The sequence below is a fragment of the Falco cherrug genome, chromosome 1 (assembly GCF_023634085.1).
Source record: "Falco cherrug isolate bFalChe1 chromosome 1, bFalChe1.pri, whole genome shotgun sequence".
NCBI lineage: Eukaryota > Metazoa > Chordata > Aves > Falconiformes > Falconidae > Falco > Falco cherrug.
In genome coordinates, this window is record NC_073697.1 from 18,190,418 (window position 1) to 18,214,590 (window position 24,173).

The following is a 24,173-nucleotide window of genomic DNA, read 5'->3' on the forward strand; positions in this document are numbered from 1 at the left end:
CTATTCTGCTCTTTAACACTCAGTACTGAAAGACACAAACTCAGTCAGTGTCTGACAATATCAAAAAACAAAAGGGTTTGCACTGAAAAATGCTCTTTTTGACTATCTTATGCTTATTTCAGCATGCAAGACCAAAGAGTACATAGAGCAAAACAGCACGTCCTAGTGTTAACAGAGAACAAGAATCTGATGTTGAGGCAAGCAAGAACAAAAAGAATGCCTTTTATCATTCATGCCCTTCAGTTCTTAAGTAACATGTTTCTCATTTCTAAAAGAAATCAAACTATTTATGTCTCCACAAGTTGTTATATGTTGTGCTTTTCACATGATACCATTTAAAATTACAACTACTTACATATTCTATTTCATTATTTCATCAACTAGCATATTTTCACTTTCCTCCAACATTAATTAATACTGCAACCAAGATGTTGTGATACCATGAAGGTGTTCCTGTATTTGTGTCCTCTCTTCCTGAGCAACTGTATTTACAGTTGTATGTGTGAAAATTAATTCCCTTGATGACCCGACTATCCATCATTTAGTCCCTCCTTAAGGGGTCTGAAGAAAAGGGAATAAGGATTCCATGACAGAAAGGATGAAAAAACAAGCAAGGAACTGCAGCTTGAATGAGACAGCTCAACATCCCATTTATATTTCTTCAGCTACGTGGAAACATCTCCCATCTTTCAGATACAGCCATGACCACTGCTGATGTCTCCAATCCAGAGCACTGACCTAACTGCTACCAACACGCTGCTGTAATACAGACTTTCATGGCCAGTACAGCAGTTCCCAGTGTTTGGATTCTTTCAGTTCCTAGGGTTCCCCTCTGAACAACAAGTCAGCCCATGCGGGGGGACACAAGCTTCAAAAAAGGCAGATCACGGAAAATTTCCAATAAAGCTTTTTTTAAAAAAAGATTACAGAAGTTTTCAGCTTGGAGGACCTTTCTACTTCTGTTGGTATTCAGAAGCCTAAGCAATGTTCAATAGAAGTACTATTGTGGATCAGGTCACCTCTCCCATCATCCTCCCCTGGCAATCACCAGTTTATTGAGTTCCTGAGCTGTTGAGCTGCTCAGTCAAATCTAATAGTCACTAATGGTCTGTGACTTTAATTTCTCTAATCCCTTTCTGAACACATTTACACTTTTAATCCACATGACATATTGTTCCAGTAACACAGCTATAACTAAGCAGTTCATAAAGAGCAGTTTCTTTTGTTTGCCATGAATACAGTAACCTACCTTCGCAATTTTCACTAGAGAAGAATGTGCTAAGGGTCTTGAAGGACCCCGTAATGGTTCAGTCACCTGACTTTTACCAGCCACCCAGCAGCAAATGTTTGCAGCTACCAAAACCAGAACGTTTTCTTCTGCCACCACACTGTCAAATCCAAACAATCTTCCAGCACATAAAATATTGCTATTCTGAAGACAACACATGCAAATAAAATTACAACATGGTAATAAAAACTTTTTTAGTGTTTTCTTTAGTATTTTGTGACAAACAACTAAAAGTAGGTTTAACATTTCCTTCCTTTACATATCGTATTCCTCAAATTCACAGAGGACAGAACTGTACCAAGGAGCAAGGAAAAAGGGACAAGAAAACTGTTCTTGCTGGAACTGTTTGCCAGTAGATTAAAGCAAACACTAGTGCTAGTGTGATCTAATGATACCAAAAACTACTGAAAACAAGAAAAAACCCAACTAATTTTCACAATGTATCACACATCTGAATCAGCAGAGTCCTGTAACAACCATCATGAGCATACAAATTTTAACTTGACATACAGGAGTTCTGCAAAGCTATTTCAGTAATTCAGCTCTACATGTTAGCCCATGAGCTTAAAGCTCCAGGCTGATTTGGCCGTTCCACAGATGTGATAACCTAACTGCAAAGCCACTCAATAAATGACTCTATATAGCTGATGAAACAAACTTTCATCACTGCCAGCTAGCAAATCTTTATAATCGGATAATCTTTAAATTCTTTATTAAGGTCATTCAAGGGACTACAATGACAGGGCACGCTGAAAAATTAAGCTGTTCAAAATTTAAGGTTCTTGAGAATTAGCTCCTTTTTCCAAGCATGTACATTTGCCAAATAAATAGCATTAGAAGAAACTTCTTTCAGGAAACATAAATCTAATGTCTTGCAGTTTCCTCAAAAACTTACAGTGTCTATTTCTTCCAATTCCTACTAAATGGATCAGTACAGCAGGCTTCCCAGGCAAGTTTCTTATTTTTGGAGTTTGAACAAATTTACAATTAAAAGAGATGAAGACCAACGGTTCTAAAAAAAAAAAACAACACACCACCACCTAGAAAAACCCCAAGAAAACAAATCAATCACAAAACCACGCCACACATCAGTCATTAAACATGACCACATTAAACAGGAGCAACCTTTTATCAGGGAGAAATCTCAGCTAACAGAAGCCTCCACCACCAGCACATCAGATGATAGGGACATTGTGGCAGGGCCCATAAACCTGGATTAGAGGGAACTGAAGGTGCCCCAGCATACCTTGAATGCGCCCACTTTTTTTTTTTTTCTTCTTTCCCCCTACCTTCCTTTTCTAGGCTGTGTACACTGCCAATTTTTAATATTTCGAAGGATTCATTAGACGTTATCATGTTTTGCTGCTACTCCTTGTACAGGTATCTGACACTAATCAATCAGTTAAGATGACTTCTTCTGCAAGTGTTTCTGAAATCCTCCTTCAAATGGTTAAGAGGAAATTCCTTCAAGTGCAGGGCACTGGTTTAAGAACAAAGATGACTGAAGATACACAAGAAGTCTAAAAGATCTCTATGAAGGTTGGACAGAATTTCTTTTCTCCTAAAAAACCTGAGATGATAAATTCTTCACTGAAAAGTACAGAGAGAGCTTATTGACAAATAAATCTCTGATTAGTACATGCATACAGGCACTTATTTCCTGTAAGTCAAATTAATCTAAAGGAGTCCAATTTTGAGACTTACAGAAGATGAAAGCAAACTGGCTTCAGAAGCATAAACAAAAAAAGTGCACCTCAATAACTGAGAAAGTTAAAACACACAAAGGCACTTGAAAGAAATACCGTAAGAAATAACCTCTGAAGAAGAAAAAGAGTAAATCACCTGTTGAAACACACCATTAAGGAAGTTACATATAATCTTTAGTTAGGCTGCTGGAGGGATAACTCTACATAAACCTAACCACACAATTGTCCAGTCAGTGATGTATACTGCTGTTACTCACTGACATTACAAAGTAAAGAATAAAAGTAGCACTTGTATCACTGTATTGACAATTTGCTTGCCTGGGATTCAAACTCCCAAGTTAATTATTTGAAGGCAAGTACAGCTTTGCATTGACTTAGGAAAAGTGAGCTATTATTCCACTGACCGTAACCCTAAGCACTAGGAAGGTTTCCACTTGTTGATTTTACAGTAAAGATACTAAATGGCAAAACATCCACTTCCTTCCCCTGCTCCAACTTTTCTCTGTTCTGAAACACTGAATTACTTGGAGACAAATGGTCATCAAGTACAAGTGATCATCAAGTACAATCAGTAATAATACACTGTTGTACTTGATGAAATGTGACAAGAGAAGTAGAATCAGCAAGATTTTTTTACAGTACTGATACTCTGATGAGAAAACTAGGTACAAAACTTACATAAAATTTAACCACCTATGTAAGACATTAATAAAAATCTATATACTCCATTTGTTCATGCCTCTATTACTTAAAAGCGATATGCAAGTCCAAATCTTTAATCTCTTAAACCAGGAACAACTTTGCTACGAAGCACAACTATTTCTAACAGTTTCACGTTTGAAACTCTAATTTAGACCCCCTCTTTAGTTCTTTTAATCTTTTAAAATTACAATATAAAGAAGCAGTTAGCAGAAGTCAACAGCTCCATCCAGAAAGATGAAACATTTAACACCGAATAAGGTTGCTTACAAGTTTGAAATTTTGCAGTTGATATTTCAACAGCAAGGTCTCTGAACGTCTGCTGTGCAGCAGACATGGCTTTATAAGAGAAGTCCCATTACCTTTCCCTGGTGACCCTAAGAAAACTCTGGAACCACCAGTGTCACAGGTTTATTGGGTATTTCACATCCTCCTTGTAGCCACTCACGTCTCTACGAAAACCTGAGAATACAGGAGCCAATCTACACACTATTGAAATGCTAAAAAATCAATATTAAAGAGGGAAAAATCCTCAACTGAAACATAAAGTTAATCACTGGGAACCAATTCCCCTGCACAAACAGGGAGCTGCAAATGAGAATGTCTATAGCCCTTGAGATAATGAGATAAGCCATGTTCTGTGGGTACTCAGTAATATCTTTAAAAGCCTTTGCACTCAGTTCCTTGGGGTTTCTCTGCAACAGGTTTTGAGGGCCTGCCCACTACCTGAGCACAACACTTGCTATTACATGAATAAAGACAGACTGGAATGGACAGAAGACTCTGAAAAGCTTACATTCCCAAGCATACAACTTTACTGTAAATATTTACATTAACAACTCTTTATCCTTTCAATCTCAATTCTGAAATAGCACTGAAGTCAACAGAGAACGCAACAATTTCTAATACACTGACATAATTATGCTATTGCAATGAACTAGTATCCTTAGTTTTGCCCAACATACAGCAGTGGTGATAGGTTTCCAACGTACCAGGACATCCTGGAAACTGCTAGTAAGACTATTGTCATCTGGCTGCTACAGAACATCAGTTGCACCTACATACATACACACAGTTAAAAGTATTTCACAGCTATTGTGATACTGGATATGAAACACAGGAGAACTTGGTATTTCCACTGATTTATCCAGTAAGAGTCAAGCATTCATTACAATACAAAGCACATTCTACCTTCAAAACATGAGGAATTTGTATGATCCAACAGCCTTCTCCCCTCAACAAATTATAGAGCAACAAACAAAACTGGATTTCAGGAAAAGGTCTGATGGGAAAGAGCCTCTTTTTAAGTTCTTCTGCTTGAGAAAGGCTGTTAAACAGGAGTATTCCCTATTAAACTCAGAATCAGTTTCAAGCTTACAGCACAAATAAAAATCACCAGCAACAGCATCATTCAAGAAAAGTCACCCAAGTAGCCTTTTGTCTCAAGATTTTATTTTTCTTTCCTAAATAAAACAGACTTCAGATATGCCACCTCTGTGGTACCTCTCCGCACATGTGCCTGAAACCAAGTACCTACACTACATACAAACATTGTTAAAGATGACATCAACACCATACGAATGCCATTTGCAGATTCACTTTCAAAAATTTCAACAAGCTCTCCAGGATGTTCCCTCCCATCTCTCCCACAGATACAGACAAATGTTCTTTACTAAGACAATTTTCAAGAAACAAATGAACAAAAAAAATTCTTTATGCAGAGTTAGGAGAACACGCTAGAAAAGCACGTCCTTCCTCCAACAAAGTAGAATCACACGGAAGTTAAAATGTCTTCACCTCAGAGTCTACTGAAAAAAGCTGTATGTTTTTCGACAGCATCAGATTAGTTCACAAAGAGATTTGTGTATCATTCCTAACTTGGGCACTCAAATTTTCATCATTTTTAAGGCAGTCGATTCTTCTCCCTGTGTTTTACTTCTAGCTACAAAATGGGAGACAAAGCTTCACCATCTTTTCCAAGTGCCCCATCTCATCTAATTTAATGAGACTGTTTGAAGCAGGAACAATGAGCTGACAACACCTAGTCCTAAATCTGACATTACCCTTTTGTCTACAAATCCTTAATAACACTTAAGGTCCTGCAAAACTCCAGGATTCCCTATAAATACCAGCAATCAAAAATCAGCAGTTTTAATACTGGGTGTTCCTTTAATTCTTGATACATTACATACAGACATTTCTGCAGCATATTAAATTTACACATAAAAGATAAAGAGCAACAGATGAAACCCTGAGAACAAAGCTTTCTCACCTCTGTTACTCTTTCTATGGAGTTTCATAAGCTAACTGGAGCAGATCTCTATCCTGGCAATTGAATTTCAAATTCACAAGGCATATCGTTGTTCCAAGGCAGCCTACTCAATTCATTGCCTTTTATGAAAGTATTTTAATAGATAATGATGCACAAAGAATACGCCTAGTTGCTTACTAGCTATTTAACTGGCATAGGAGAAAGAGAAGCCCGGACAAAATAAACCCGGCACTGAAGAGTCATCTTCTGCCCTTCCCATCTGCAAATGCCCGCTTCCTTCTCTACACTCAGGAGGAGGTGGGGCTGGGAAACACTTCTTTCAGTGTTTCTGTTCCACCCTTCTTTACAGATGCACAGATTTCATTAATAGTTAACTGGCGACATACAACATTAACTTAACTCTGGTATTCATAGCTTTCCATCCACACTTGTCCCATGGTAAACAACACCTTGGGGCAACTGCTTACAAATATTTCCTGCACCATGACGCACTACCCCAAGACTTGCCTTTCAGTCTCTTTGTCTCACCGACTAGTTCATTTGAAAACAGTAGAATTCCAGCCAATTCTTCTGTGAACAGAGAAAAGAAAGTGTGACTGATAGAGCAAGCATCAGGCTGCTAACCAACACTCCCTCTCAAATGTCCAAAATGCAGCAGCCGGATTGGTACTTATAAGCTCTTAGGTTTAACAGACTCCTGGTGAAATCGCTTTGAATTTTACCAGTATCATCAATGGACTAAAGGTTCTAGCCTTGTCACGCAAGTAAACTGGAAAGCTCTTCAAAAGCAAATCACTCCCTTTAAAGAGCTGACCTTACTCTTGTTCAAGTTAGTAAGTCTTGACAGGTGCTCTGAAAAACCACTAGAGAGACTTAAGTGTAAGATCTCCTTAACTGCAAAGGACTTGGAACAAGAGGATGCCTACATTAAGCAGGCCCTCTGGGCCACACTGTCGAGTATTTCAACATATAAACATTTGAAGCCATTTAACGTACAGCAATATTCAGAGACTTCAGCGATAAAGAGGAGCTTTGTCCAACTGACTGGCACTTCAACAATAAACTCCATTTAAGAGTCTGCCCAGTCTCATTTTATCTGTCTAATTACTTACCTCTCTTGCAGGAATAGCGTGCTATTATGGTTTGCTGATTAAGATTTGAAGGCACTTTGAAGATTTATTGCACTATACAACTGCTAATTATTATTGTTCATACCTGCTTTCAGTTGGGAGGAAAATAGCTATGTGCCAAGTAATTTCTGTTCCACATGTAAAAGTGAAAATATTTCCTTTGCTGTGCTCTTCAAAAGGAAACAGAAAAAAAGACTGCATTTTAACTTGCAGTTCTTCACTATCATACTTACTCTAGGTTTATAAGAATCACATGGCAGAAAAAAAATCCCACCATAAAGGAAAAAAAAGGAAGAAGCATACCACCTTTCTTCTGACCAGAACAGGCAAACACAACGTTTGTGCCTTGGTAACTTCCCATCCACAGGAATGCAACCTCCTCCCTTTCCTAAGCTTCTTCACTACTTCTCTTTGAGGTATCCAAAATGACAATGCTATGCACAAGTTATCACAGGCTCAAGATGACCAGTTATTTACCACCCATCCATACCACAGCCCATTTTTCCTTTCAAAGGCTTTTGAAACCGTGCATAGACTACTGGATCCCACACTGTTATCCTGGTGAAAAGAGGTACTGCACACTTACTTTCCTTTAACATTCAGCCCGTCCAGGCCACAGCCACCCAAGTGTCTTCCAGTCCGTGGCTCTCATAGCCTCCAACTCCACTCAACAAGTCTCAGAATGATAGGATTTCATATTTTTTTTTAATTAAGCTGTTATAACGACACCCTACGATACAGTCTGTCTCCTTTTATACCTGGTGTATTCTAAAGTATTTAGTTTTACTGCACCTTTAACTTCAAAAAAAACCCCAATTCACACACTGAGTAGAATAGAGCGTGAATTGAAAAAAAATCAATACAAAAATCTTCATCTACAGAAGGTTCAGGTTTTTTTTCTATCACGCAACAGCAGAAGAAAAAAAGTCCCATTGCAGGAGGAATACAAGTTATATGCTTTTACAATCATCAAACAGGACTGCTAGGTTAAAAACAAGAAATAAAACACCTTAAGAAGTTAGGCTGTAGGTTTTTCTATCTCTTGCTGTCATTCTTTTCTTTCCTAAAATTGGTGCTTACATTTAAAAACTGTTTATGGAAAGACGTACTTGTTGGCAGATAAAAAAAGACACCGCAGATGAAATACCTATGCCCAATGTGAAAGCTGAACAGATAGGCACGTTTGATAACACTAGGAGTGGTAGCAAGTTCTGTTGTAATTGCACTACGAAAAGATTCCAAGACTAGATTTACTCCTTCCTCACCAGTATTTCTTGCACAAGAATCAAACTAAGTTGTTTGGCTATTTGTATCTGTATCCTCTTTGATTCTAACTCTTGTGGAAATGTCTTTAGAACATACTCCTGGTCATCCAAAGACAGACTTGCACAGGCAGAGTACCATTCAGAGGCCTGATGCATAATTCGAACACAGAAAGTAGTCCTGCTCTGGAGTCATTACTTGAGGTATTAAATGTCATCACTTCACTAGCCTGAGCCCAAACAAATGACCTGGAAGTCAAGACACCCAGGAACAAGACACCTAGGAACAGCGCTCTCACACAAGGTTCAGCCCCCAGGAGAAAGTCTGCGTGTTCTGACCCAGTTTCACCATACAGCTTCATAAAACGTATTCTCTTCCCACCGAAAAGGCTTCATGAGCTGATCACGGTTACTGCCCCAGCTAGTTCCACATGCAAAGACTTTCATATTCCCTTCTCCAAAACTCACACCTTAATAAGATGGCTAGACACATTACCTGCAACCAACCTTACAGTTTTCATGTCCGACATTTACTTCTGATCCCACCTACAAAACCAAACCGGTTCCCAAATGTTTCCCTAATAAACAGAAGGGATACAGAGCAGCTCCTGGCGGTTCCTTATGAAGTCACTGCCTTTGTTGTTTTAAACATGCAATTTAAATAGAATGACACAATCTAGAATATGAGAGAGATTATGCTGCGGTCTGCGGAGGTGTCGATTGCTAGGAGATAAAAAGCCAGCGAAACCTACGCTATTTCTCATCACAGGCCAACAGATTCAGACTTCATTTCTGCCCCTCCAAAAACGTTAACGAGGCAGAAAGTTTGCCTCTGTTAAGAAGTTCGGGGGGTTGCTTTGTGTGGTTTGCGTAAGCAAAACCAAGCTCCTCGCCGCCGGCTGGCGCAAACCGCCACGCGTGTGCCGCCGGTACCAAAAGCCCAGCTCACCCCAGGGTCGGCGGAGCAGGAGGGCCCGGGGCAGAGCCCACACCACCCGCCGCGCTCTGCGCGGCCTTCCTGTCCCTCCTCCCGCGTCCCCCAGCCCGGCTGCCCCCCGGCCCTAGCGCGGTCGGGGCGCGGGCCCGTACCTCAGCATACCCGCACGGCCCGGCGGGGGGCAGAGCCCGCCGCCCCACCGCAGGACCCGCGCCGCCGGCACCCCGTGCCCCGCGGCACAGCGGCCACGACAGTCGATGCCCCCCCACCCCGTCGGGGGAGGACGCCGGGAAGCTCCGCGGCCCCAGCCCCCACCCGCCACGAAGGATTCCGCGGCCCCAGCCCACCCCCTCCCCTGCCGCGAAGGGCTCCCCGGCACGCAGCGACAAGCGGCCTCGATAAGCCACGGACCTACCGGCCGGTTCTAGAGACGCCGCCGCTGGCGCATTCAGGGCGGTGATGGAGCTGAGAAGCCCGAAGCTTCGCCCTCCCCCGCAGCAGCGCTCGCTTAAGGCTGTGGTCGGCGCCTGCAAGGGAGCGCGGGGAGGCGGTCAGAGCGGAGCGGCATCTCTTCCCGCGCCGGCAGCCTGTTACGACGCCCTTCTCCCGCACGGCGCAGGGAGGGCGGGAGCGGCGGCACTCCCCGACCCGCGACTCGCTCGCTCGCTCGCCCCCTCCCTCCCTCCCTCCCTCCGTCCGTCCGTCCGTCCGTACACGGCCAGCCAGCCGCCAGCAGCCGTCCCCCCCCTCGACCCAGCTATCGCAGCCGCGGGTACCCACCGCGGCCGCCCGGCCCGCCGGCCCCGGCCCTCCCGGTGCCCGCTGCGCTCCGCTCCACCGGCCGCTGCCCCCTCAGGGCCGCCAGCAGCGCGGGGAGGCGGCCGCGCAGCCGCCCTCCGCCCCGACGGCCCCGCCCTCCCTCACACCCCTGAGGCGGCGGGGAAGCTGCTGACACAGGCCCGGCCCCGCCTTCTCCCTCAGCGCGCGGCCCGGCCCCGGCCCCGGCCCCTTCCCGCCCTCAGCGCGCGGCCCGGCCCCTTCCCGCCCACAGCGCGCGGCAGGAGCTCGAAGGTAACTTGGAAATCACTTGAGAATCGGGCGGGAGAGGGGGAGCGGCTGCGCCGGTAACGGCGACCTGGCTGTGGCCCCAGAGGTGGGGTTTTTCGGGGATGACCTCCGTGCCGGCGGCTCCCAGCCCTTGGCGCTTACATTGGCAGCCTTGGCTCTCTGTCACGGGAATGCCGTGTCCTTCGTCCATCGCCCATCCCTGAGGGGGCTGAAGCCAAGAGCAGAGCCGCCCGTGAACGGGCGTGTGATTTCCCATCATTAGCCACGTTGTTCGGCGGTGAAATAGAAAAAAAAAATAATTTCACAAAGCAAACTTACACAAACAAAAGCGTTAATGGCAAAGTTTTTAAATACGGCCGGTTGTCTTCAGCCCGTCAGACAAATTGTGGTGAGGGAAAGGTCTACTTGGCTGGGTGGAAAGCTTTTTCTTAAAAATAAGGCTTCTTTTTCCACTTTGAATGTGCAGTCCACCGTGGGGACCCACTGACCACTTGTGCCGTAGGGCAGGGGATTCTCCCGGGAGTTCCTCTGGGGACTCGAATGAGCTCCCTCCTTGGTGGCATCGGACTATGAGAGGACATAGCCACAGGGGAGGAAAAGGACTTCTAGTTGCAAAGGATACTGTCACCACAGGTGTGACCCCAAATTCATGCTGTGTGAAAATGAACTTTTCCAGAACAATAGTCCAGAAGAATTGTTTCTATTAAAAAAAAACCCACAACATTTTGGAAACACTTCTTTCAGAATAAATAAAAAATGATCATTGTTTTTGCCTCGTTAACTGTTTCATAACTAAATACCAATTCCTTTGTACTAACAAAGTATTAAGGACTCAACATGAAAGCGAGCCTGCCATAAGTAATAGTGTCAGTGACTTTATATTCATAACAAAAATAAGGATGAGTAGTAGAACTAATTAACATTTTAAGAAGCTACAGTAATCTGAGATGTTGTTAGATATGCAATTTAAATATTATTTTCTTGTAATACAAGTTCCTAAAGTTGATAACTATCTACTTACATTTTAAGGTGAACTGAGTATGTTGGTATCCACATTTCCAAGAAGTGCTCGTTCTGATCCTTACATTTATACATGCCATGGCAAGGGCCCACTTTTCTCTACAGGTTAGTGTCTTAATGAAATAAGAATAGTTTGTCACGGATCTTGATGAGCTGTAATAGGTTTTATCCCTAAAGTGCACTCATGTCTCAGGTCAATTTTTAGTTGCTGTGTTACAGTATATTCTGTCTTTATTTGAAGATGAGGCACAGAAAGAACTCTTTGTAGGAATGTAGTTTTTGGCAAAGATACATATTTATTCAAATAAACAGAATGAGTAAAATGGGACTTACAGATGTGTTAAAACCCAGCGTACATAATAAGGCAATATTGTCTTCTTTATTAGAATATGCCTTTGAATATAGAATTTGCCTCCCCAAAAAAGCCACCTCTCTTAAAAGACTGCAAATTTGATTGTAATTTACTTTCCTCTAAAGATTTAGTTCCTTGTTCTTCATTCTACTAATGAGCATCTCTTTGGGACAGCATTTTCCTTAGCCTTGTAAATATATGTGAATACCTTAACAATTATCTCAGACTATTTGTTGGTTGTTTTTTTTTAATAAACATCTTCAACAAGGAAACTTGGAGCTTAGGATCAATGAAAAATAATTTCCATCTTCAACTACTGTGCAGTTTACAGGGATGCAAATACATGGAAAACAGTCATAACTTCAGAAATTTCTTACATCACTGACTAAAAAAAAGACATAACAGATTGTGCACAAAGACTGATGTCTTGGACTGCCTCCACAGTGGAAAAATGAAATGGCTTTTGTCAGTGGTACTTTTGCCATTTGTTGTGAACATGACATACATTTACTGCAAAGACTCCCATGCCAGTACTTAACTTAATAGATTCCTGAGAGTGACTTTTTCCTTAGCTGTTCAGATGAAGTTTCTATGCTAAACAGACTTACGAACTTTAGATTTGCCTCTGCAGAGGGTGTCTGGCAAATAAGTATACTCCAGTTACTCCACCATCAAAATCTTGCATCATTTACTCATACCTGTTTTCTTAGTGTAGTTCAACTTTGCTTAGGGAAAAAAAAAAACCCACCAAATTACGTTATCTACTGTTCTTGTTGAAACTTCCTTAATAAACAGGTGTGCCTCTATGTCTTAAACTGGGGGATTCAAGAGGTCTCTAAATTCCTGGTTTGGGATGCACGTCTGGCCACACCTTGAGTGTGTACTAGGACAAAAACTACGTAATCTAGAACCCTCCCTTAATCTCATGCTTATGGGTAACTGAGGAGCCAAAAACTGTGTGGCATGCTGCAGTGTACATGTAAAGGTCTAATCAGAGGAAGGCTAAATCTGACTGTTGACACTTTGCAACTAAGGAAAGCCATTAAAAAAAAAAAAAAGTCCAACACAACTGCATCTCAAAATTCACACACAAGGCAATTCACCCACAAGTTTTTGGCCTGCAAAGCACCTTCTTTTTGAGTTAGACTGTATTAGGGTATTAGGTTTTGCCCTTATATTACCTAAAAGATCCTAAGGAGACAACATGAGTTGCTCAGAGAGAAGCAGCAAAAAGAAATAGCTACCACAAAGATTAAATCTCTGAGAAAGATTAAGACTTATTACAGTGACTGTCTGGGATTTTCAAAAGCAGCAATTAATTTTGGGCATCTCCCAGTTTTGGTGCCCAAACAGGGACCTTATTTTCAAAAAGTACACAATAAGTGGTGTCTGAAGTTTGGCAGCTTGATTCAGAAATCCCTTTAGAGTTTATTAGCTATTTTATGTTCTTTGGCTAGATGACAGTCAAGGGACAGGGAGAACACAGCCTACAAACATTTGATGAGGCTGAATGCCAGTGAGAGGAAGTAAGCGTTTTTGGTCCCCATCTGCAATGAAATCCATCCGGTAGGCTAATGCCAGTGAGGTTTAAAGTGTGCTTGTTGGCTCTGTATCAGTACAGTTGCAGAAAAGAGGCCTGAAACCTATTTGGGAGTATGGCTACATATGTACAATGTAAAATGGAAAAAAGTTAAGATATTTTCTAGGAAAGTAGTTCCTACACTAAGACTTACAGCTCTTGAGTATAATCTTCAAGAAAATCTAATTTACAAGAGCTAATTAGCTTTAGATACTTAAAACCAGACTGGTTGAAAGAGTAGTAAATATACAGTAGAGAACAGTCTTGCCCAGACAGAAACTACTTGTTCGAGCAGGTCTTTTCTGCTTTTAACTTTGGAGTCTATCTTAATGAAGGTTTTGTTTGGGTGTATTACAGTCAAGAGTTAAATCAGAGCAGCGGAAGAGAGACGTTAAAATGTATAGGGAGAGTAGGAGAAAAGGAGTTGTTTTTATTTGAGATTTGAAATGAGTTGAAGGGTCACCGAGGCTGAGAAATACACAAAGGCTGTCCCAGACTACAGCCAGTTTTGAAGAAAAGGCTCTCTCATCAACAGTAGCTAGATTGTGTGGAGGGACAGACCAAAGTCTAGACAAGTTACAGGGGGGAGGGGGAAGTCACAGAGAAGAGATATTTTTTCCCAAAATTGTCATGTTTCTGTAATTCCATAATTGATGACTCTCGGCTGACCAAATTTTAAAGGCCAGGCAGACAGAATTTTGAATGTTCCTTTGTTGTAGCTCTCCGACATCTAAAAGCATTGTGTTTATCTTCAATGAATTTATTGCTCTACTGCTGCAATGCAGCTTAGCATCATCTTGTGTGCAAGTGCTGGTATGACTTCTGCTGAACAGAGTAACAGCTTCATAGTTTCCTTACACAGTGAATCACAGAATCATTGAATGGTTTGGGTTGGAAAGGACCTTAAATTAGATCACCTAATTCCAACCCCCCTGCCACGGGCAGGGACACCTTCCACCAGACCAGGCCGCTCAATGCCCCATCCAACCCGGCCTGGAACACTTCCAGGGATGGGGCACCCACAGCTGCTTTGGGCAACCTGTGCCAGTGTCTCACCACACAAGCCAGAAGGCTCTGACTTGTACAAATGACAGCTTTGTATTTTGCAGTCATCTTCACTACTCATATGTCAACAAGAGATTCTGCTTATCTATTGGCAAATGCTGTAATTTGGGGGTCATCCTTTATTTCTGTTTTTAATGTCACGCAATAAAAGTTGCATGGCAGTTTCAGTAAGTGTATGTCTGCAGGCCAGCAATCTAACATGCAGATCCAGCATTTACAGCTCACACACTATTTTATTACACTTCCAAAGCTATTGAAACTCCCAAGGCTATTAACATAATTTTCTTCTGCTTAATCAAATCTTGCTTCTCTAAGGTGATAGAAATGACCGGAAACTAAGTTTTTTATAATAATCCTTAAGGATTGCACAGTTTCGCCTTTTCTGACTAGTGAATGTGCATTTTCAGATGCATGATCTTAAACCCAATTGGAAAGGATGGGAACTGAATATATTAATTGCAGCACTTTTCATTAGAAGATAGCAAGAACAGTAAAAGAAATACAAACCAAGTTAACATAACCTGACTTTTTTCCAGAACTTTTTTTACCACTGATTCTCTTTGTTGACATGTAAGAGAATTTTTTGCAGTCATTGATAACATTCAGGGGGATGCTGGTTGCAGCAGCAGTGTAACAAACTCCCTGGTCCTGGAAATTATGCTTAGTATTTTCTTTATGCTTTTTATATTCCCAGTGCCATCTTTTCAGAGGCAGAACCTGGGTCATTGCATTTTTTGCTAGCAGCAAAACATACCTAAAGAGATGGCTGACATTACAGGTGATGAAATATCTTGATATCCATGGATGAAGAGATAATGATAAGAGACACTGATGCAAACATGTCTGTCAAATCATAAAATGCTTTGAAACAAACAGCAAGAAAAGGCTGAAGATAATAAGCTCCAGGGAAACAGAGTGAGAGAATCACAGAACTAAAGTAGTAGAATGCCTGTAAATACTACTAAAAGAACTAGCAGAGTCAAACGAAAACAAAAATAAGAAAATACATCCAATGTCTTAGACATACTGTACTCTTTTTAATGATGCTAGAATTTATTTCTACACTTAGCAAAATCTCTTCTATCTGTTTTTAAATCAATTAAGGGTATGATACTCTACAAGAGTTCTACCAGAGTAAATCCAGAGTAATTAGATTGAAATCTGTGGAATTACTCCAGATTTACATTGATGTTACAGTGATCATAACCTGAATCTATAGAGGACAATTACTGTTTACCCTACGTAATCTATAAACTACTGTAATTTACATTTCTACTCACATTTGCTGTAAAAAGCTATGTATTTGACCAAAAAGATGCTTTGTTCCTAAAAAATGCTTCTCTGTTCTTATGTAAGAATAAGGATTAATTTGATATACTTTTTAAAGTTGTACAAAACTGATCTTTTTAAAAGCTGTGTGCGGGGGTATCTGACTATAGTTTTTTACCTAATAAAAAAAAATTGTTTTCTTAAACTAAAGGGACTGAGTTCCACCGCAGAAGTTACAACCTTTTCATGCTGTTATGCCCACTGAAGTGGGTTACTTTTAATTTTACTGGAATAACTGTACATGCTTGTGCATTTGTGCAGGACTTCAGGACTTTACCTCACTTTCTTAATTGCTTACTATTAAGAAGCTGTCATGGTAATGTTACTGTTTTTGTAACTCATTACCAGTTAGTTTTTCTGCCATGGATTTTAAATCAAGTGTCTTTAAAAAAACCCAGACTTTTCGTTTTGAAGAAGAGAACTCCTCACACAGAGTAAATAGCATCCTTCTATTCTGGTAAATTTTATCTTCAATAATACGTATGCCAGCCACTCTAGATGACTTCTGTGAGAATTGCATGTGAACATCTGCAGAAGTTTCGCATTTACTTTGGCGATTAAAGGAATTATATTGATTAATATAATTATATAATGGTTTTTGGACACTTCTACTTAACTGTGTCTCGTTGCTTCTTTTAATAACGTTTTACAGCTTTGTTAACTGGAAATTATTTTTGAAGTATGAAGCAGATGAAGCAGTTTGTTGAACAGTCTTATGTTGTTGTTGTACTATATCAACTCGAAATCTTAACAGAATTTATAACAGTCATTAGTCCCAAAGAGAAATTTTTTCAGTACCCCCTGGCCATAAATTACTTTTAGAACAAGCAGAGATGGAAACCAGTCTGCAATAGAAACACATCCTTTGAAAAGTTTCTTGCTTCTAAAAGTCAGGTCATTGTTTAATCACTATAAAGGAAAACTTGATAATTTGGGTCAGCTGTTAAAGAAGTGCTTAATTTTCAGTTCTGGCTTTATAATCCCAATTATGAATTTTCATGTGTCATTCCATGCCTGTTAATATTTTGACATACGTAACTCCTGCCTCCTGAAGCTTTCAAAGCAGGTGGCTATACTGATATGCTGAATCTCACAACACATATGGAAAGGTAATATTATTCACATTTCAAAGAAAGAAGACTGACACATGACCTCATATGTTCAGGGTTATGCAGAAAATTTTGTACAAAGCACTGGAAGTTTTGACTTCCAGTCCCACGCACTTCCTACAGAAGAGCTGGTAGTCCAGAAGGAATCAGACTCCTGTTTAGTCTCTGGAGGTTTTCTTCTGGCTATGCATAGCAATAGTTACTCATCTGTTTTCACTTCACTACCTTTCATAATATGTCCTGTACTATTTTGAATTTAAAACATGCCCTTTTCTCCCTGCAACTGTGGAGATTGTTAGGTAGAAGACTATCTTATTTAAATTTCAAAGGGCTTCTTTGTAAAATACTTCCTTATGGTAGAACCACTAATTTATGCTTTTAAATAAAATCTTTACTCAGCATGTTTAGAAATTACAGGGCATTGCACACAAGGAGCATTTCAGGCTACATTTGCAACAGAATTCAGCATGTACAACTGCAGTCAGAGTGTAAGAATGTTCTGATCTTTTGAGTTACTTCCATTGTTCTGAGGTTGCAAGTCTTTGGCTCAACACTACTTTAACTAATTTACGCGTGCCACCTGAAAATCAAAGAAACTGTACCTCATTTTCTTTGTTTGGCAGCTTGTATTTTTAAGAACTCAAGCATAAAATGTACCGTATATACTTATCACATGACTAATTACAATCCAACTACTTTGCACTCCTGGAATGCATCTTATTATGTCAGTTACAATCAGTCATCGTCATTAACCATGCAACAATGACTGAATGCATTAATAGGAGAAATAGCAATACAGAGTGGACCAATGCAACAGCATGTGGTACTACCTTCCCTTACATAGCAGCATTAAATTCACAAGCTCTTTATACATCCTCTTTCCTCAGTTAACTGTGGCAGTCCATAGCATATCATCAGTGAACAGAGACAGAGGTACATGCCAAACTACCACATGTTCCTGTATCATGCATCCAAGACAGCACGTACACCCTGAACAGGTAAGGAGAATTCAGGCCTTAGCTGCTCCTTCTGCCTGCTTTTCTCCCCACATAAAGGTTGCTGATTGAAAGCAAGAGCTACTGGGGCTAGATACATGGCTAACAAACTGGATATGCATTGCAAACATCAGAGAGTTTAGCTGGAATTTGAGTTGCTGGGGCTGAGCTGGTTGGTTGCTGGGGGCCTACGGGCTTGGCAGTGTTAGGTTTATGGTAAAACTCAGTGACCTTAAAGGTCTTTTCCAGCCTAAATGATTCTACGTGCATGGGAGGACTGGGTGTAAAGCCTGTGACAGGAAAGCAGAGCTGTGTCAGTGTGATCAGAGCATGGGTTGGTGCGACAGGCTGAGGAGCATGTCAGGGAGCTGTCAGACAGACGCTCATTTGGTAACAAGGCTCCAGGCACAGTGCTTGTCTGCCACATCCACAGCAGCTCTGAAGGCAGACACACCCATGATAGACATAGAGTCGGAGAATGGGAAAGTCTCCTAATTCCAGTGTCTGCTGTGTGTCTGGAGAGCATAATCTGTGCCATGAGATTTGAGTGATGAGAAAACAGAGCCATCAGTGAGACGTTATCTGTCTTTTGTTACCGCTGGTGCAAAGAATAATCTTGTTCTAAAATAATAGTCCTCAAAGAAGCTTTTTAAAGTGTTTAATTCCCATTTAGGCAGAAAATGTGTAATTTTTCTCTGTTTCTTGTGCTAGGATCTGATTGTGTTGCCTACATCTCTGTGTAATTTATCCCATTGCATGGAAACAGGAAATAATTGTGCCTCAGGGAAAGCACATTTATTGTGAATGCAAAATATGTCAAAGGGGTATATTCAAATCATACAGCATGCCACGAGAGCAAGTCATAACCACATTACCAGTCAAAGCTGGAGAAAAAAATTACGTATAGAGGTTGTCATTAATGGAGTGCTCTTATTACTTGGATTATACTATTGCATAACTACAAATAATACTTGGTCCTCTGTGATACGTATCACACAGTAGGTCTACCTGAGGTCAGAATTAGAAAACTATTATTTACAGAGAAAAATATTGGCATATGTTTTTCCACAACGTATTTTCTGACCCTCATGTACCACAATTCCATAGAGAAGTACTTTGACAACTTCAAGAACAGCAGACTATTTCTGGACTTGGGAACGGAGCAATAGTACATTTTCTTGTTACTGAATTTTTGTGTCCTGTTAAGGAAAAGCTGACCCTTCTCCATCTATAGGTTTGCATAGAGATAGCCCATTTCTGTAATGACTCTTGTTTTTTTCTGACTACCCAGTATTTTGTTTCCCTGCTGGTGGATGCTCTACTCTTTCCTTCATCTTTCCCCAGCTGTGAACTTTTCATTTAAGTGTTCAGAGATTATTCTTCCTTAGTAGGGACACATTGTGCTGTTTCTACAGACCATCAATAGTGAATGGTCCTCTAGAGAGCCAGCACCAAGGATTTAGGTGATCCAGAGCTCCATACCCATGTGGTAGACAGCAGTTGTCTAGTGAATAAGAGCCTGCAGTCAGTAAAGGCAAGGTGTGAGCTGTCATCACTTTGACAGCTTCCCCCGAGACTGAATGGGCACATCCTTCTGTGTGACAGGACTGTATTTAGCCAAGGATGAACTGGGAAAATCTAAGAAGTCTAATATAGACGTACCTGTAATTCTGTGAGGCTGGCCCATTAAACAGTGTTTGCCTGGCAATCTGGAAGATGCAATTACTGTAAAGGTTTGAGGGAGTCATAATTTGTAAACCCATGGAGATTCTTGACTTGAAAGCCTCATAGACAGAGGCAGAAGCTGACCAGCTTTCATGTAACTATTAGGAAGAAAAAGGAAGAAAAAAGCAAAGTGAAAGTAAATTAATAGAGGGTGTCTAGCACCTGCTATTAATCTCCTGTTTTGAAAAAATAATAATAAAAAAAATACTCAGGGGAATGCATCCAAATACAGTGTGACCAAGTCTATCACTAACTTACCTAGTTTATATGACAGTTTAAAATGGGGCTTAAGATAAGGGGGTTTAGCGTGTACTACTGGGTCAGATGCTGGCCCAGAGCCTGAGCTGGCTGCCTTTGGGGAGCAGTCTCTTTTCTATTACAGGAAACTATTTGGTGTAAATGATTTCCTTTACAACTTTTAAATAGAACCATTGTCTCCGAGGCATATCAGGCAGAGATTTAAATAAAACTTAACCATATGTTATGTGCATGCAGGAAACAAAATATGAAAAAATGTATTTTTTATTTCTAATTTTAATGTGAATGAATTTATCATTGCTAGATAGCTGAAGGAATGCATTAGATATGAAATCACCAGAGGAAAATAACCACATTCTTTAGGTTGTGTAAGAGTAGGAGTAAAAAAAAAATTACAGAAAATGAATTTATCTGCAGATCACTGAATTTTTTTTTTTTTAATTTTCACAGTTCCTGGGGAAATATATCAGTATTTCTAAACCTAGTCTTTAAGATTTGTATTTGCTGCTGGTATGACTGCCTTATACCATTACGAGCAGTGTATTCTATATAAGTAAACCTGACAAGTTCCATTGTTACATTGTCATTTTCCTTTCTTCTAACAAGGAGCAGACGTGACATTACTCAATTTTAATGTGATTCAACTGTCTTCTTTTTGACAGTAGGCTAGTCTGTGTCAGCAATGCTTGAGAAACTTACCTGGTGAGTGGAGCATTAGCTCAAAGGTTTCTGAAGTATTTAGCTGGAGAAGCCTGCCTTCCGATTTATGACTTCTCTGCATGTAAATTGTGAACTTATTTTTTAAGTGGTCTGATCAGTAGGGTGTATAAACAAACATGAGCCTGTGGATGGCTCATGTTCGTTCAAAACAAGTATAGTTTGGTTATTCAGTCTCTGGAATTATTCAAGCAGACTAAGTGACTTCATACCCAACCCAAATGCTGTGGTTGCTCTGTCATGAGTAGGCAACCCAAATGTGGGGGCTAAAAGCAGATATACATTGCAAATAAGAAAACCCAAGATTTTCTTGCTTGTTGGGCCCTAAATCTGAGTGCTCTGAGTATCACTATGCATAAAATGGTACACAGAAAAAAAGTACTTACAAAAAGAAAATAAGGGAGGACACAGAGCAGTCTTATGAAGTAATTTTGAAAAGACAAAAAAGGAAGAATTCCTTCCAAAAGTCCACTGTGTGGGCGGGTATTTTTTCTTCTCAAATCCTTTGTAATCAAGAGTTGTCTTTGTGTTGCTTAGGCAGAAATAAAAAAAAACACAAACAAACCTGTAGGGAGATCTTAATAATTTTAAACATACCATATACATGAGCCATCAAAAAATCAGCAGTCATTTGATCTGTACACATTAACTTCCTTTTGATCCACTCCAATCCAGACCCAGGGTTTTCCGTTATATCACTGTACCTGCAGTCTTCTTCCCTGGTGTCAATTGACATGGTTCAGGAGACTTCACTGGAAGTGAGAGATAACTGACTCACAATTGATGTCCCACATGCAGTAACAGCGTCATCTGCTTTTGGAACTTAAACACTTAAGAAAACAAACTTACCCATTGCAGTAGCACATCGTAATTTCCTGTCTTGCCTGTCTGCTATTCTGTACTTAGACTCTGTCCTGACAGTCCTATATAATCAGTGCTTTCTTGCAGCTTTCCTAAGAATTTGCAGATTCAGGGAAGTTAGAATTCTGTGGCATTACCACACTCTTGCTCCAGGGTGGGCATGAGATCACTTCATTCTTGGTTGCCTTCTTACCATTTCTGTGCCCAACTAAAACCTGCTGTTTGTGTGTTTGTAATTCTCTACTGACTTGGTTCACCCTCTGACCTGAATCATCCTGTATGTTTCTACCCACCGGCTCATCTCTTCCCACCTCTTTTCTGTCCTGCTCTAGCTGGGAGTTGCTTTCACCACAGTGCAGTATCCACTTTACTTTATACATAGAAGAATTCAATTTTTAAAGCAGGGTTGGGTTTTTTTATTTTTAAGTGCATTAGTCTACTCCAATGCCAGCATCATTCGTCTTTTTCCTAACTAATACTTCCAATGTTCAAATATGGTATGAAGCAGAGGAAGCGTAACAAGAATTATTTTGTTTTAGAAAATGGTATGCAGTTTGTTTTTTCTCTGGAGGGAGATGTTGCCAGTAAGATAATTTACTGATCTGGCCGCAAATACACTGAAGTCAATGAAGCTGCACTGATTATGCCTGCTAAAGCTCAGAGTAAATTCCTTGTTACCATTATTTCTGTAATTATTACTGAAGAAAGGGTCCACAGGATATTTTTTATGACAGTGCTGGAGTGCTTTCTATGTCAGAATACTAGCAAAACAGTCATCCAAAAGCAGGTATTTTAGTGTACTGCCCACTTGTAACTGGCTTAACACTGTAGATAATCCTTTCTGTCTCAGAAACACGCTCTACTGCAAAACACAGACTGTTCCAGAGATACCTTAAATCAAGTGACTTACATGTTCAAGAAAACAAATCTGAAACTAATCTGATTTTGTTAGTGTTATCTTGGCAATGCTGCAGAACTGAAATGTATTTTGTTACGCAAGGGGCTGCGGTCTGATGTGCGTCTTTTCTGCTCTAAAGAAACTAGAGCAGCTCCCTTTTCACCCTGGGCTGCTTCATTGTTAAAGCAAATAATAAACAAAATCAGATAGTCCAAGAAATGCACTTGAAATTAGCAGTTAAGAAAGAAATTAATCTTTCAGTCTAATATTTTGCCATCTGCATGCTTGGGTGTTAAGCCTATTTTATATTTCATATAATATGCTTCAAGTACTTGCAGCAGAGCGACAGTTTCTTGTCAGAGCTGGCACACCATTAGCATGGATGTTGTGACCAAAACCTCTGTCTCCTTCAAAACACCAGAACAGACAGATTTCTGGAACAGCATGTTTCTCCCCAGAGTCTCTGATCCTGTAACGCTATTTAAATAAACAAATGAATGTGACAGAATCTCTGGAATTATTTATACAAAATACTTCTGTACATGTATTTTCTCTGTACCATCTTTTACTTTCTTTGTAATTAAATTTACCTTCAGTCTCTTGCTATCTCCTGCATGCTTCAGCATTCACAGAAGAGTTAAACAATAGCCAATCTCTTACCTCTATTTCTACTTTCTGTAGAAATGCAAGCTATCTTTTAATAATTGATAATAAATTAACATCTGGCTTCACAGGTGCTTAAATACAGGGAGGGAGGCCCATGGAAATTTTAATTCAGACTGTATGAGGGATAATAAAAAATAAGCATCATCAGCATAACACAAGTTCCTTAATGGACATCTTAGTGTTGTTATTTGTGACACCTTTAATAATCTCATATCTCTGATAAAAACAGGTGGAGAAGAAGGAAGTGATTAATTTTCTGCACATGACTTTGAGTGGAGATGTAGCCATCCCAGGAAGTTTAGCTCCGAACATAAGAAACTGAATTTGCAGCTTGTTTAAGGTGTGCTCGCAGATGGCCAGTCCTGATTTGTAGCAATCCTACCAAGACAAATGAGAGTCACAGGGTGTTACAGATAACAAGAGCTATAGCATTTATGCAAACAGCCAACCTCAAGGTATGGCAGCATTCATAAGACAATAACATATGAAACAGGAGCACACTGTAGATAAAAAAATGGACATCCTGACATCCTAAAAAAATTAAATATATATATATATAATGTTAGCTATTAAAACAATAGGATACACTGTAGTTGTGCTATTTGTGCCAATGGATAGGTCCTTGACTAAAAATAAAGATGTAAATAATTTTATAGAAATCTAATGTCAATATAGAATGTGTTTCAGATTTCACTCCATAAAACCTGATTTAATTTTTATCACTTGGAAGAAATATGCTGCTGGTGGTGAAACTTTGGAATACTGATGGAAATGTTAGACGTTTCATTTGCATCTAGTATCCTAACCAAAACTGTAAGATAACAAATGGCCAAGATAATAAGTGAAAAGCACTTCACTTTAAAAAAAAAAAAAGAGTACCTTCCTATTGCCATTCTAATTCAATCTCTTTGAATAAAGATTACAGCTTTGTATAAGAAGTATTTATGAGGAATATCTGGAGGAAAATCAAGATTTTCCTTCAGTGCTGTGGTTGTAAATGGATTTGAATTGTTAGAGATACAGTGCTAATCAAAGCACTAAAGTAAGTATCATTAACATTTTTATACATTCCTAAATGCTGAAGTATTAGGAAAAAAAAAAGAACCAGAATTAACCCTGGCAGTAAATTGCTTGTTCAGTGTATTATTCAATCTTTAATGCTCTTGTCAAGGAAGTGGCTGAAAATATTATATCACGTCAAATGTTTACCCCCACAAGCCTGAGTACACACCACAGT

General features: G+C 40.1%; 1 protein-coding gene across 6 annotated transcripts in view; it reads right to left on the reverse strand.

The window, feature by feature from the left end:
• The window catches only part of PTPN13 (protein tyrosine phosphatase non-receptor type 13), a 126,489-nt gene extending 116,342 nt beyond the window's left edge, over window positions 1-10,147 (reverse strand). For 2 of the 6 annotated variants that reach the window (XM_055727812.1, XM_055727797.1), the window contains exon 1: window positions 9,710-9,857. The gene's annotated coding sequence lies outside the window, so the exon portion shown is untranslated. Of the gene's footprint in view, window positions 1-9,705; window positions 9,860-10,074 lie in introns of those variants that run through there. The other 4 variants (XM_055727792.1, XM_055727783.1, XM_055727788.1 and 1 more) reach the window with 4 other exon arrangements.
• Window positions 10,148-24,173: the final 14,026 nt, after the last annotated feature.